Raw genomic sequence first — 15065 nt, 5'->3', positions numbered from 1 at the left:
AATTGTGAAATGACAAAATTCACTTAAGAAAGTATGGATAAATCATAATGAATTTGGATAGGCAAAGACTGCTGAGAAACAAAAATAAAGCACACTAAAAGAGAGAAATAGATAAGATGGAATTCATCAAAATTAAAAATTTTTGTACCTGAAAAAGGTACTATCAAACAAGTGAAGAAAATCCACAAATAGAAAACATTAAGGGACTTCTATCTAGGATAAATAAAGCAGTATTACAGCTTAATAATAAAGACTAATAAATTAATTTAAATAAATAAAAGATTATACCATTGTAATTGTTTAATTTATAATTATTCATTATTTCATTTTTAACACACAATTATTTTATTTATAATAATCCTATACTACATTATATATCCTCTTTATAAATATATATTGATGACTAAATACCAGTGTGAAAGCAACTATCTTAGAAGAACTAAATAAAGTATAATACTCTTGTGAAATCCATTGACATCTATTTATTTATTTGTTTACTTATTTATTTATTGTTCAGGTTACACTAGGTTACAACATTGTATATGATCTAGGGGAATAGGTTCACAAGTCAAAAGAATGTAAATTACATGATTCCTTTCACAGAAATTGTTCAGATAAAGCAAATCTATAGAGACAAAACTAGATTTATTACTGACTAGAACAAGAAAAAGACAGAACTTAGCAAGATACAGTTAAAGTGTAAATGCTCCTTTAGGGGATAATAAAAATCTCTGAATTTAATATCATAGAAGCTGCAAAATTCTATGAAAATACTATGAAAGACTGAATTCTACATTTTGAATTCAGCAAGTGAATAGAATGTGAATTAAATGTTAAGAAAAGCATTTATAAAACCAAACAAAACAATCTCTTAAACAAGGATTCCAAGTCATTAGGACTCAGCAGCAGAAGAGTTTTCTCTTTAATTTATCTGTCAGCAGGTGATAAACATGGTCATCTCTCATTGTCCACTCTTCCTGACACTCTTCTAGAATATATCATGTAAGATAAGTGACTTACATTTGTAAGATTATTAACTCTTAACTGGTAATAGCATTTATAATCTTCAAACAGACCCTGAGATCAATCAAGTTCATGTTGTTTGTATACAAGCAAGTTCATCTACCTTTGCTTTCTCCACACACCACACAGAGTTCTGATTGTCAAAACAATCTATTGACTTTGAGAGGTGGCAGTTATAGTTTAACTTTGTGTCTTATTTCTCCAGGATATAACCCTGAGAAATGAGAAGGGAAAGCCATTTTTTTAAAGAAGCACCACATTTTACCAGGATGTCTGTGAAATGGACTTCAGCTTTTCTGCTGCTCCAGCTGGGTTTTTACTTTAGCTCTGGGAGTTGTGAAAAGGTGCTGGTGTGGCCTACAGAATACAGTCCTTGGATGAATATGAAAACAATCCTGGATGAACTTGTTGAGAGAGGTCACGAAGTGGTTGTTCTGACACGTTCAACTTCCATTCTTATTGATCCCAACAATCCATCTGCCATTAAATTTGAGATTTACCCTACATCTCTCTCTAAATCTGAGTTTTCAGGTGTGTTCAAGCAAGTAGTGATAGATTGCTCATATGAGTTGCCTAAAGACTCCTTTTGGACACATTTTTCAAAATCGCAAGATATGCTTTGGAAGTTTTTTGATGCTGTTCAAAAGCTCTGTAAAGATGTAGTCAAGAATGAAAACCTTATAAAAAAAAAAACTCCAAGAATCAAGATTTGACATGGTTCTCGCAGATGCCATAGGACCCTGTGGTGAGCTGCTCACAGAGCTGCTTAAAGTACCATTTGTGTACAGTCTCCGTTTCACACCTGGAAATCAATTTGAAAAGCATATTGGAAAACTTCCACTGCCACCATCCTATGTACCTGTTGTTTTGTCAGAATTAAGTGATAAAATGACATTCATGGAGAGGGTGAAAAATATGATATATGTGCTCTACTTTGACTTTTGGTTCCAAACAATAAATAAGAAACCATGGAATGAGCTTTATAGTGAAGTACTAGGTTAAGTCAAGTTTTAAATTTGTAGAGCTATGTCTTACCTATACCAGGATCTTTGTGGTAATTTTCATAACTATATGGTCAGAGAAATTTGTCTTTTAGAAGTGCAGTGATGAATAATAATAAGAATGATCATTCAATCTCACAACTATTGCAGGAAAGATTGAAACTGCAGGGTAATTTGAAACTTGTAATCCATGACAAATATGAAATACCTTACAGACTCAGAAAACTCAAATTAAGCACTGAATATCTCTTGCAATATCACATCCATTTTTGCTTATTGTGTTTGTAACATTATTTTATGCACAATTTTAATTTCATGGGAATATTGATTGCGGATGTCATAAATAACTCTGCACATATTCTGCATAGGATGCTCAACAGCAGTTCAAGAAAAATGATTAATTTTTAACAATTGATGATCCTACATACCACACTCTTACACTTAAAAAAATTGGCATCATCACAATTTGAATTTTTTTCAGTAACAACATTTTGATTTCGTATATTAAAAGTATATTTTATGTAGTTAAAATAGGCCTTCTTTTTTTATACTAAATGAATTTCCAAAGTTAAAAACATAAATAATGTCCTGGCTTCACGCAGTGCTTAATAGCTAGTGATAAAAAAAGTACCTGACTGTACTTACTATATGATTGGATTCATACTTGCATGAATATAAAAAAGTGTGTGTAACTATCAGCGTTTTAACATTTTTCAGTTTTAACATCTAATGCATATGTGTGAATTGATGATCTCCAAATGTCTTTAATTATAACATTATAATTATAATGTTATAACTTACATTATAACTTTTAAACTTCACTATTGGAGTAAGATATATTCTTTACCCTAACAGGTTCTATGGAGATTTGTTGGCAAGAAGCCAGCTACCTTAGGGGCAAACACTTGGCTCTATAAATGGCTCCCCCAAAATGACCTTCTGGGTAAGAGCCTGGGAAAAAAAAAAAAAACAATGAAATTAGAGTAAGTTCAACCATTCTGAGATAATAGTTCAGAAGGAAACAAATTTATTGAACATTTATTATTGAAAATATAAGGAAGATTTAGCTCTTTGTATTTATTTTTCAGTAATATGGGAGAAAGATAATATATAAACTTTTTAATTTAATATATTAATCACATTCCTTATGACTAGAATCAAGGTGTCCTTATTTCATGTGTAACTACTTCTCTAGGAGATTTTTTTGGCCATAATATTTCTTTTCTTTCCCCCACCACCATCTCGCATATCTACTTGAATTTTTCTCCCTCTACCTCCCCGTGAATAGCAGAAAACATCACTTGTTTTATTAAAATCAGCCAGTTTTTTCACTATTTTACTCTCCCAAATTGTGTGCTATCTAAATCTCCAGTTATTATATTTGTCATTATGACTTGCTTTACTACATATAATTCCCTTGAACTCTTTCCATTTTTTTGTATTCCAGTACTTCTTTTCTTCTGGCTGAATAGTATTCTGTAATGTGACTATACCACTTCTTCCTGATCCAATCTTTAATCACTAGGTAGGTTACCCCATGTCCTAGCTATTATAAATACTGTTGTAATCACCACTGTAGGCAATATGCTTTTTTGAGTTAATGGTTTTATATTCTTTAGATAGATACCTTTATGTGGATTTTCTGAGTCATAGAGAATTTCCGTATTTTTGGTTTTTTAAGTAAAATCCAGACTGCTTTCCATTGTGGCTGCACAGTTTATTCCTATTAATAAGTAGGGCTCATTTTCCTCATTTCCTCATTTTCATCTTCTCCACCACTTGTTGTTGGAGATCTTTTTGAGTACAATCCTCACAAGCGTCAGATGCTATATCTTTGTGGTTTTAAACTGTACCTCCTTATTAAAAGTTTAGATAATGAATATTCTTCTCATCTATGCTTAATCCTTTTGACTATCTTTTTTCATGAATTATTTATCCAGATCTGCTGCCCATTTATTAATTGGGTTATTTGTTTTATTTTTTTTTAAAGATTTATTTATTTATTTATTATTTATACAAGCACTGGGTACAGTCAGAAGCGCGGGAGGGTGAGAGAATTCACCAGAGCCAGAGCAGGGAGCAGAACAGGCAGAAGGACCGAAGTACACTGCTGAGGGGAGCAGCGGGCAGCAGGAGAGGTCTAAGAGCCATGTGGGACCCTCCTCCGGTGGCCGGGAAGCAGTCGGGGATCGAACCGGCGCTGCAGAAGCTGCGGGCAGCTTCGCAACCCAGCGCTCAACCGCTGTGCCACCGGGGAGGCCCTATTTGTTTTATTTTAATTGTTGGATTTTTAAAAATATATTTTGGAATTTAACCTCCTGCAAGTCATGTGGTGTGTATTTTCACCCAATAACATCCTGTTAACATGCTTTCATTTTCTTTCACAACAGAAAGCTTTCTGAATTGAGGTAATCCTAATTTTTTATTTTTCCTTTTATATTATTGTTACAGGGGACAAGTCTCCAAAAACATATATTATATGTGTGTTATGGAACACATCAGCAGTATTTTCAGCTATGTGCTTTATTGCTGAAGATCTTATTGCTGGATCTTTAATCCATTTTTAGTTTAGTTTTGGTGCACAGACTAAGAGAATGATTCGACATTATTTATTTACATGTACTCAATATTTCCAGAGCCATTTATTAGAGAGACTTTTTTCCCCGTTTTGTATGCTGTATCATAAATTATGTATTGCTATGTATGCAAATTGAATTCTGCACATTTGATTTAGGTCCATCTATGTATTTGTCCTTTGCTATGCTAATACCATATAGTGTTTTTTTTTTTTTTTACTAGAGTAGTGAGAGCAAAAACCTGAAGCTATAAAGTACGTAGCAGAAAACATTGATTATATGCTTAATGACATCAGTGATAAAGTTGGTTATGAAGGATAAATCCCTAGAACAGGGAAAAAATAAAAAAATAAGAAATTGCTATTATATCAAATTAAAAAGCTTTTACACAGTAAAATTGAAGATTACAAAACCTACAGTGAGTTCATTTCCAGGATATTTAAAAACTCATATATTGATTCACAATAGAAAAACAAATTCCTTAATTAATAAGTGGGTGGCATATCTGAACAAACAATTCACCAAGAAAGATACCCAGAATGATAAAACATCCATAAAGATAATGTTCATTGTCACTTTTAATAGAGATTCACGTTAAAACCACAATGAGATATGATCTGATACCTGTGAGAAGTGTATAGCAACAAGTGGTGGAAAGGATGTGGAGGAAAGGAGCCCTGTGAGCTCTTAGTAGGAATGTAAACTGCTGCAGCCATTATGGAAGCAATCTGATTTTATCTTACAACCAAAAATGGAAATATCCTATGATCCAATTCACACTAGGACATTTCTCCAAAGGCCTTGAAACCATTAACTCAAAAAATTATATGCTCTACAATATTCATTGCTTATTATTTACTGAATGTAGCCCTGGGAAACATCCTGAAGTCCACTGACACAAGATTGATAACAAAGACTGGTAGATCCACAGGATTGCAGAGTAATCAGACATAAGGAAAGATCAAATACTGGGGATGTATGGCAAAATGGGAAGATTTCTAAGGAATTGTGTGTAGTGTAAGGCAAGTCTGAATGACAAAGACAAATATTGTCTTAAATAGCAAACAGCTATATTTGTTTAAATCGATAGACACTAATAAACTAAGTGAAGGCTCTAAAGTTAAAAGGGAGCTGAGAGAGAGAAAGGATAAATACCATAGAAGGTATAGAGCTGGGGGAAAATAATCTTAAGTATGCTTGCCTGAGATAAGAAAGTTATTAATGAGCAGCCTTTCCTGGTGGCCCAGTGGTTGAGTGCTGGGCTGCGAAGCTGCCTGCAGCCTCTGCAGTGCTAGTTCAATCCCCGGCTGCCAGCGAGAGTCCCACATGGTACACAGACCTCTCCTGCCACGCCCGCAGCTCCCCTCAGCGTGCATTTCATCAGTCTGCCTGTTCTGTTCCCCGCTCTGGCTCTGGTGAATTCTCTCACCCTCCCGTGCTTCTGACTGTACCCAGTGCTTATATAAATAAATCAATAAATCTTTAAAAAAAAAGAAAGTTATTAATGAATTTTAGGTGAATAATAATCTGTTCTGGAGAAAACTATGCCACTTTCAGTCTCCTAAATTGTTTGACTCTCATTTGTTTCCTCAGAGTTATAATTTATGTCTTGAAATTCACCCAGTATAGGTCATCCAAAAACCAAGGCTTTTATTACCCATGCTGGAGCCAATGGTGTCTATGAGGCAATCTACCATGGCATCCTGATGATGGGCATTCCCCTGATGATGGGCATTACTCATATGATGGTGAAAGGAGCAGCTGTTGCACTGGACTTACAAAAAATATCAAGCACAGATTTGCTCCATGCACTGAAGATGGTTATTAATGACCCTTGGTGAGTATCAGAATTTTTCTCAATAATGTTTACAAACATTTTTATTAAACAATGTTTCTTCTCTTTTTTAATAATAACGCAACTACTAAGATGATATAACCTATCAAATGCATTTTTATTTTCAATCAGACGTTAATTTCAAAGTTTCATTTTGATCCTGCTTGAGTGAATGGGTTAATAATTATGCAATAATTTTCTGCAAGAGCAAATGCTTAATTCTATAGGTGATTGTAAACTTTTATAGAAACCACAGGAAAACATGAATGAAGAACTTGAGGTTGAGTTTTAGGTTTGCACCTAAAATTTCAGAAAGTATAAATCTACTTTTGGGCCTCCCCGGTGGCGCAGCAGTTGAGCGCTGGGTTGCGAGGCTGCCCGCAGCCTCTGCAGCGCCGGTTCCATCCCCGGCTGCTCCCCAGCCACCGGAGGAGGGTCCCACATGGCGCGCAGACCTCTCCTGCCGCCCGCTGCTCCCCTCAGCAGTGTACTTCGGTCCTTCTGCCTGCTCTGCTCCCCACTCTGGCTCTGGTGAATTCTCTCACCCTCCCGTGCTTCTGACTGTACCCAGTGCTTGTATAAATAAACAAATAAACAAACAAAACAAACAAATCTAAAAAAAAAAAAGTATAAATCTACTTTTGACCAAAATATAATTTTTGTTATTATTTTAACAGATTTTATAAATAAGTACAAGTTATATATAATAAAATTCAATAGCTTATATATAAATTTCAAGTAAATGCAGTATATTACAGTTATTAAACCATCAGTATAATTCAAGGATAGAACATTTTCAACACATCTAAAAAAAATCTTATGTAACTTAGAAGTTGGTTTCCATGCCTCTCTTCTTACACAACCATTATTCTATTTTCTGTCCCTATAAATTGCCCTAATGTGGCTTTTTCATATAATCAGAATCATTTGAAATGATTTGTATATTACAACTGGTTTCTCTCTCATATCTTCAGATATTTTAGTTTCACCCACATGGTACCCTTGATTTTTTGAATAATCATACTGTTCTATGGTATGGCTTTGCTACACTTATTTGCACACTTATCATTCCTGAACATTTTGTGTTTATGTTATGCCATTATGAACATTGCTGTACATGCTTTTCTGTGATATGTTTTCATTTCTTTTGAATATAAATTAGGAGTTGAATTGTGTGAGGTAAGTAGGCGGGAAAGCTTCAGGCTTTTCAGCCCTCCCACTGCACATGCACATTCAGCAAAACTGTGTGGCATTCGTGGCCTTGCAGCGCAGTGCAGTGCGGTGTGGTGCCTAGGACGGAGAGTGGTGTGGCAGAGTGCAACAGAGTATGGCGATGACTAAAAGCAGAGAACATGAAGACACCAACAGGGCTGCTAGAACCTGTAATAAACCTACCCAGTGTGGGTTGGTTGTGTGACATTTGGTATAGTCGGCAGGATGGCTCAAAGCAGGATGGCTCGATGGAGGGATTGCTGGGTGGTTGGCCGTGAGCAGATTGTTCTTGGTGGCCAGCCTCCTCTCCCAGTGGGCACCTCCCCAGGAATGGCCAGAGGTAGATGCATCCCTGGTGCAGCTGAAACAGGCCCTATATGAAATCGAAGAGACCCTGGATAGATACAGTGCCTGCGAGGCCGCAGGGCCAGTGGGATGGGTGTTTCTCACAGCTCTGCAAGAGTGTAGGCAGGAAGAGTGATCCAGAATCCAGCAAGTACTTGATGAGATGTGGGAAGAGATGTAGATACTGCAACAATGCTTGAGGATTCTGGAGGAAGAAGTTCGGGGAAACCAACTCAGCATTCCAGAGATGCCAGACTCCTTCTCAGGGGAGGAGGAGAGGGAGGCTGGCCCTTTGCCCAAGTCGCAGCCGGAGGTGGCAAAACAACCTGTAACTCTGGAGTTGCCAGACTCCTCAGGAGAGATGGACAGGGAGGCTGGCCCTTTGCCGGAGCTGCAGCCAGTAGTAGTAAAACAACATGCGACTCCAGAGATGCCAGACTCCTCTGGAGAGAAGGAGAAGGCTGGTTTCATGCTTCAGGTCCGCCCGATGATGAATCAGAAAATGAAGCGGCAGCGACCCATGGCCCCAGGAGGTGAGGCTGCTGGACCACCTCAGATGACAGAATTTACCAACCATACACCAAGGTGGAACTGGTGGACTTGGGCAAAGAGTTCTGCCAGAAACCAGGGGAACCCTTGGCAGCCTGGCTGCTGCGTTTGTGGGATCTAGGGGTAGGTGGAATTATTTGCATGGCACAAAAGATGGAGAGACTGGCCTCCATGACTTTACACCCATTCTTGAGACAGAGGCTGCAGAACAGCCGGCGGTATGGCCAGGGCAACCACACCCTCCTGGAGTGGATAATTGCTGCCATATGAAAAGTATGGGCTGATGCAAGAGACGTGCCAGAGACAGTGAGCAGATGGCAGACGTACACCAAGCTGGTACAGGTACTTCGGGAATTGGGGATGCGGCAGGCCATGTTTAATGTGAATACGCGTGGTCCTGACGACGAGCATTTCACAGCAGGGATGAGAGACTTGGTATTAAAGAGTGCCCCCTCATCCTCATTTGGATCCTTTATGGCAGTTCTAGCACACTATGTGGGGTGTCAAATACACGACGTCACAACAATGATAACTAGCTTGGGCGAAGTTGAGAGCCGGCACTCTCAAACTCAGAAAGGAATATGGGTAGTTGTTGAACAGCCAAAAGGAATGCAAAGGAGGGCAAGGAAGCCTCTTGGCACCGTAGAATCTGTTAAAGTCACCCGTAACCAAATACAGACAGAGAGAGCAGGTGTAGATCGCACTAAAATACATGCAAAGCCCAATGCATATTTTTTAGAATTATGGAAGCAGCTGCGAGAAGACCAGAGGTTCATGCCCATGAGAAGGACTGCTGCTAAGGGGAAGCCTGGAAGCTTCAGGCCTCAGGCATGCGCCCTGCACCTGGAAGACCACTTGCTGCCAACCCTGTCCTCAGGCGATGGCCTGATCACTTTGGAATAGGGTGAGGGCCAAGGAACACATCCACGGGGGACAGGCGAGGATCGGAGGCCACATGTGGAGCTTGCCATCCACTGGTCCCTGACTAACGTGCAAAGGGTTTTGGCTTTGGTAGATACAGGAGCAGAATGTACTCTGCTCTATGGAAATCCAGGAAAATTTCAAGGGTCTGCTTGCTATATTGATGGCTATGGAGGCCGGAGTGTCAAGGTGACATCAGTGAGACTGTCTCTGGGGACTGGGTGATTACCCCCGAAGGAGCACAAAGTATATGTATCGCCCATGCCGGAGTACATCCTGGGGGTGGATGTACTACGTACGTGGCTTATGGCTAGAGACCACAGCCGGAGAGTTTCACCTTAGAGTGTGTGTGGTAAAAGCAGTGGTGAGAGGACATGCTAAGCATCTGCCCATACAACTGCCAGTTGCTAGGCGAGTGACTAATACCAAGCAATATCTGTTGCCCAATGGCCACAAGGAAATTACGGGCGTAATATCAGAATTGGAGAAAGTAGGCATTGTGCGTACTGCCCACAGCCCCTACAATTTGCTGGTGTGGACAGTGAAGAAGCCCGATGGCTCTTGGCACATGACAGTAGACTATTGTGAGATAAATAAGGTAGTTCCCCCCTTGTATGCTGCAGTGCCTTCAGTGGCAGACTTGATGGATCATCTGAGCCAGGAGATAGGCATGTGTCATTTTGTAGCCGATCTGGCAAATATATTTTTTCCCGATAGATACAGGTCCAGAGAGTCAAAACCAGTTTGCCTTCATGTGGGAAGGCCAGCAGTGGACATTTACTGTGCTCCCACAGGGATACCTGCACAGCCCTACTCTGTGCCACGGGCTGGTGGCAGCAGATTTGGCCCGGTGGGAAGGTTAAGTTCTTGGGGGTTGTTTGGTCAGGTAAGACAAAGGTTATTCCTGATGCTGTAACAGATAAAGTACAAGCTTACCCCACTCCAACCACAGTGAAGCAGGTGCAAGCCTTTCTGGGCCTGCTGGGTTACCGGAGGGCATTTATACCTCACATGGCCTATGACCCTTGTATATGTTGATACGTATGGGGGCCAAGTGGGATTGGTCAGCTGAGGCAAATACAGCATTTGCCACGTCCAAACAAACTATAAAGACTGCTCAGGCCTTGCTGGTTTTTGACCCAGCCCGACCCTGTGAGCTAGATGTGCATGTTACTTAGGAAGGGTTCGGGTGGGGACTCTGGCAGAAATCAGAGAGGTTATGACAGCCTATTGGGTTCTGGACCCAACTCTGGAAGGGGGCTGAGGTTAGGTATTCCTTAATTGAAAAGCAGCAAGCTGTGGTATATGCAGCCTTACTAGCTACTGCAAGTATAACTGCCACAGCTCCTGTCTTAGTGAGAACCACTTACCCAATAGCCAGATGGGTACGGGATGGATGACAAAGCCCCATAGTGGTACTGCTCAAATGCCCACTTTACCAAAGTGGGGGGCATACCTAGAACAGCGCTGTACGCTGTCAACTAGCCCCTTAAGGGCATAGTTGCTGGAGGTTCTTAGTCTGGTGACGTATGTCAGTATGGAACCAACTTCAGAAGCCTGTGTAGAAGCCAAACCTGAAGCTAGTCCCTACAAGAAGGGATGAGCACCGATTCCAGCAGAGGCCTGGTATCCAGCTGGGGCCAGCCATCCTCTTGGACAGTTGTGGCTGTACACCCAGAAACAGACAGTATTTGGTTTGAAACTGGGACAGAACAGAGCAGCCAATGGGCTGAACTGGGAGCTGTATGGATGGTGGTGGCCCATGGGCCTTCCCCTCTAGTAATTTGTACTGAGAGTTGGGCTACAGGGACCTGACTGGACAGTCATGCATCAGCCATTGTGGGGCCAGGCCTATAGAAAGATCTATGGGATCTAGGGCATCAGAAGCAGGTGACTGTTTATCATGTCACAGGACATGCCCCATTGGCCTCACCAGGCAACGATGAAGCAGATACCCTAGCCCAGGTTCGATGGCTTAAAACTGCTCTGGGGCGGGATATTGTGCAGTGGCTGCACAGATGCTTGCTCCACGCAGGGCAAAAGACAATGTGGGCCACTGTGCAGCCTGGGGTCTACCTTTAGAGGAGGTTCAGACTGTTTGTGAACAATGTGTAGTGTGTTCCAGGACTTACCGCGGAGACCTTTTGCATCTACAGGCCAGGTGTTTCGGGGACAGGTACACCTGACACGCTGGCAGGTTGATATCATTGGACCACTACCTTGCTCCAATGGACAACACTATGCAGTCACCTGTGTGGACACTGCTACTGGGTTATTGGCAGCTTACCTTGCTCCACATGCAGACCAAAAGGCAGTTTTGACAGCACTGGCACGTCTATGTGCTGCATATGGACGTCCGCTGGCAGTGGAGAGTGACCAAGGGACTCATTTTACAGGAGCCTGGGTGCAGCAGTGGGCCAAGAACATGGGTGTTGAATGGAAGTTTCACACTCCTTATAATCCCAAAGCGGCAGGGATCATAGAACAAGTTATAACGGACTGCTAAAGCAAGGACTGAGAGTCACTGCCCCCACTCCAATGCTGGCCGGGTGGAGCCAAGGTCTGTGGGATGTACTACGAACACTAAATGAGAGGAGCAGGAAAGGCGGCCTGGCTCCAGTGGAGGCATTGCTGCATCGTGCCACTGCTCCCATTCAATTGCAGATACAAACTTCAGGTATTTTGTTAAAGCCCGGATTTGGACAGCAGGGCAACATTTTATTGCCAGCCCCAACCGGAGTGGACCCAGGGCATACTGTGGACTGGGACTAGCCCTGAACTGTGAAGACTCCTCACATGCACTGGGTGGCTCTGATAGCCCCTTGGGGTCGTGGCCTGGAGGCCAATTTACAAATAACGCCATAGGTGACTGCACAGTGGCCGCCACGGGTGCGTGTTACCCACCCTGGGGTGGCAGATCAGCGGGTGATCCTAAAGGGTACATTTGTCATGACTCTGTGGCCTATAATGAGCTCTCCACTCTTGCTACACGTAGAGCCCATTGATGCCTCTTCACTGGCAAAGCGAGTGTGGTACTCACGACTTGGAAGGCCACTGATGCCAGCTACAATATTATCTTCAGACACAAAATTGGCATGTATATTGCCAGATGGGAGGGATCTCCCATTGCTGGTACCAATAACTTCTTTATTTTTCCACCCCTAGGAGAATTGAACTTAGTTATGTTGTGATGTATATACTGTTTGCTTTTGTAGGCCATGGCTGCAGTGCTTATGTTTGTTAAAGGAAACTTGTATATACTTGTATATAGACTATATAGCAGAAAACCCTGAGGGGGTGGATTGTAGGGGAAGTAGGGGGGAAATCTTCAGGCTTTTCTGCCCTCCCACTGCTCATGCGCACTCAGCCAAATGGCGTGGCATGCGTGGCGTGGCGTGGTGTGCGTGGCGTCGCAGCACAGTGCAGTGTGGTGCAGTGCCTCGGACAGGGGAGTGGAGTGGCAGAGTGCGACAGTGTACGGTGATGACTAAAAGCGGAGAGCATGGAGACACCAGCAGGGCTGCTAGAACCAGTAATGAACCTACCCGGTGTGGGTTGGTTGCCTGACAAATTGATATAGCATGGGGTAATTTTATAAGAAATTTCCAAACCGATGTTGAGAGAAGTTCATCATTTTACATTCCCACCATCTTGTTTGAGAGTTCTGCACATTGTTATCATTGATTGCTATCACTTGTCTTTTTAATTTTAGTCACCCTAGTGGTGGGAAAGTGGGCTTGCATTGTGGTATTGATTTGTATCTCCCTTACACACAAATTATTGAGTGTCTTCTCAAATTCTTGTTGGCCAGTCACATATCTTCTTTTGAAAAATGTGTATTTCAATATTTTGATAAGTTATGAATTTGGATGTCTTCTTTCTGTTGGGCATAAAGAATTATTCATTGTATTTATTATTATACTGTAGACACAGGTATATAAAGCGATGTATGATTTATAAACACTTAATCTCAAACCTGGTGAGTTCATTTTCATACTCTGGGTGTGTCCTTGAAAACATAAAAGATATTGTATCAAAAAAATAAATATTTAACATTTTTCATGCCCTATAGGAAAATAATGTGGTAGATATTGTAGTGCCTCTTATGGTGCCCACCAATTCAGTTTTCATTACTACTATAAGTATTACCCTATATTGATATATCATAACATTTCATCTGATAGAAAAGTCTTAACATCCCACCTTATATTTTATCTTCATATCCAAATCTATGGCATTTATTTTGAAACATATTTATGACCTTGTATAAAACGTTCAGAAAATGATATGCTTAGGTAAGTTAGCTCCCTTCCAATATCTATAAATTTTGTTTCTCCCTAGATATGAAGAAAATATCATGAAATTATCAAGGATACAACACGATCAGCTGTGAAGTCTCTGGATCGAGTGGTCTTCTGAATCGAGTTTGTTGTGCATAATAAGGGAGCCAAGCACGTGTGGCCAGCCTCCCATCACCTCACCTGGGTCCAGTACCATTCCTTGGATATGATCGGGCTCCTGCTGGCCTGTGTGGCAACTGCTGTGTATATCACAGCAAAATGTTTCCTGTTCTGTTGCCAGAAGACTGTCAGAACAGAAAAGGACAAAAGGGAATAGTCATTTCTGAGTCCTAAGGCTGAAGAATCTTACATATTGTACAATAAAACAACATTTTAAATTGTCACACTAGGTTGAAAACAAATGGAGCTTAGAGGAACACCCATCACCCAGTTATCCCATGAAAGAGTATTAGTTGCATTTTTAGAAATCTTTCCTTGAGTGTCTGATTTCCAGTGTATGATTTCCACCTAAAACAAATTTTAGGTGCCAGCTGAATTCTTCTCCTTGGAGACATTGGTATATCTTGGCACAAACTCGCTATTTCTAGGAACCCTAAAAATAAAATAAACTATTTTGATAATCACAAAAATTTGAGAGACAACCTAGCTAAGGTTGTACCCCATATGAGGCCACTCCTACAAGACAGTAAAAGGTGGTTATTTCATCTAATGCATAGAAACCAACTCAGAGAATTAAGAAAAATGAAGGAGTAGAGGAATATGTTCCAGATGAAAGGACAAGAAAACCACAACCAAAGAGAAAAGGAAAGGGCCTCCCGTAGTGGTGTAGGCAGTTGAGCGCAGCACATGAAGCTGTCCACAGCCTCTGCAGAGCCGTTTCCATCCGAGCCGCCAGGCAAGGGTCCCACCTGGCGCAGCAGACCTCTCCTGTCTCACCTGCTGCACCCCTCAGCAGTGTATTTCAGTCAGTCTGCCTGTTCTGTTCCCCGCTCTGTCTCTGGTGAATCCTCTCACACTTCCATGCATCTGGCCTGTACCCCAGTTCTTGCATAAATAAATAAATAAATCTTTAAAAAAGAGAGAAAGGAAAAAGAAAGAAAGAAACAATTCTAAAACACTCAAATCAAATGAAAAATGGAAAGTGTATCTGCTTACTAATACTTGCTTAAAATAAAAATCGACTAAATTCTCAAATCAAAAGACATCGATTGGCTGAAATTATTTTAAAAAATATGACCCATCTATATGTTACCTAAAGAACTCTCATCAGATATAAGGACACACAGGCAGACTGTAAAGTGAC

At 40.9% G+C, this 15065-nt stretch overlaps 1 pseudogene; it reads left to right on the top strand.

Annotated features, from left to right (window-relative positions):
• Nucleotides 1-1292: 1292 nt before the first annotated feature.
• Nucleotides 1293-14078, top strand: LOC119260314 (UDP-glucuronosyltransferase 2B31-like; annotated as a pseudogene).
• The last annotated feature ends 987 nt before the right edge of the window (nucleotides 14079-15065 follow it).

This window comes from Talpa occidentalis, unplaced genomic scaffold, assembly GCF_014898055.3.
Source record: "Talpa occidentalis isolate TD23 unplaced genomic scaffold, MPIMG_talOcc4v2.1 talOcc4.6, whole genome shotgun sequence".
Taxonomy (NCBI): Eukaryota; Metazoa; Chordata; class Mammalia; order Eulipotyphla; family Talpidae; genus Talpa; species Talpa occidentalis.
This window is presented reverse-complemented; position numbering and strand designations above follow the sequence as displayed.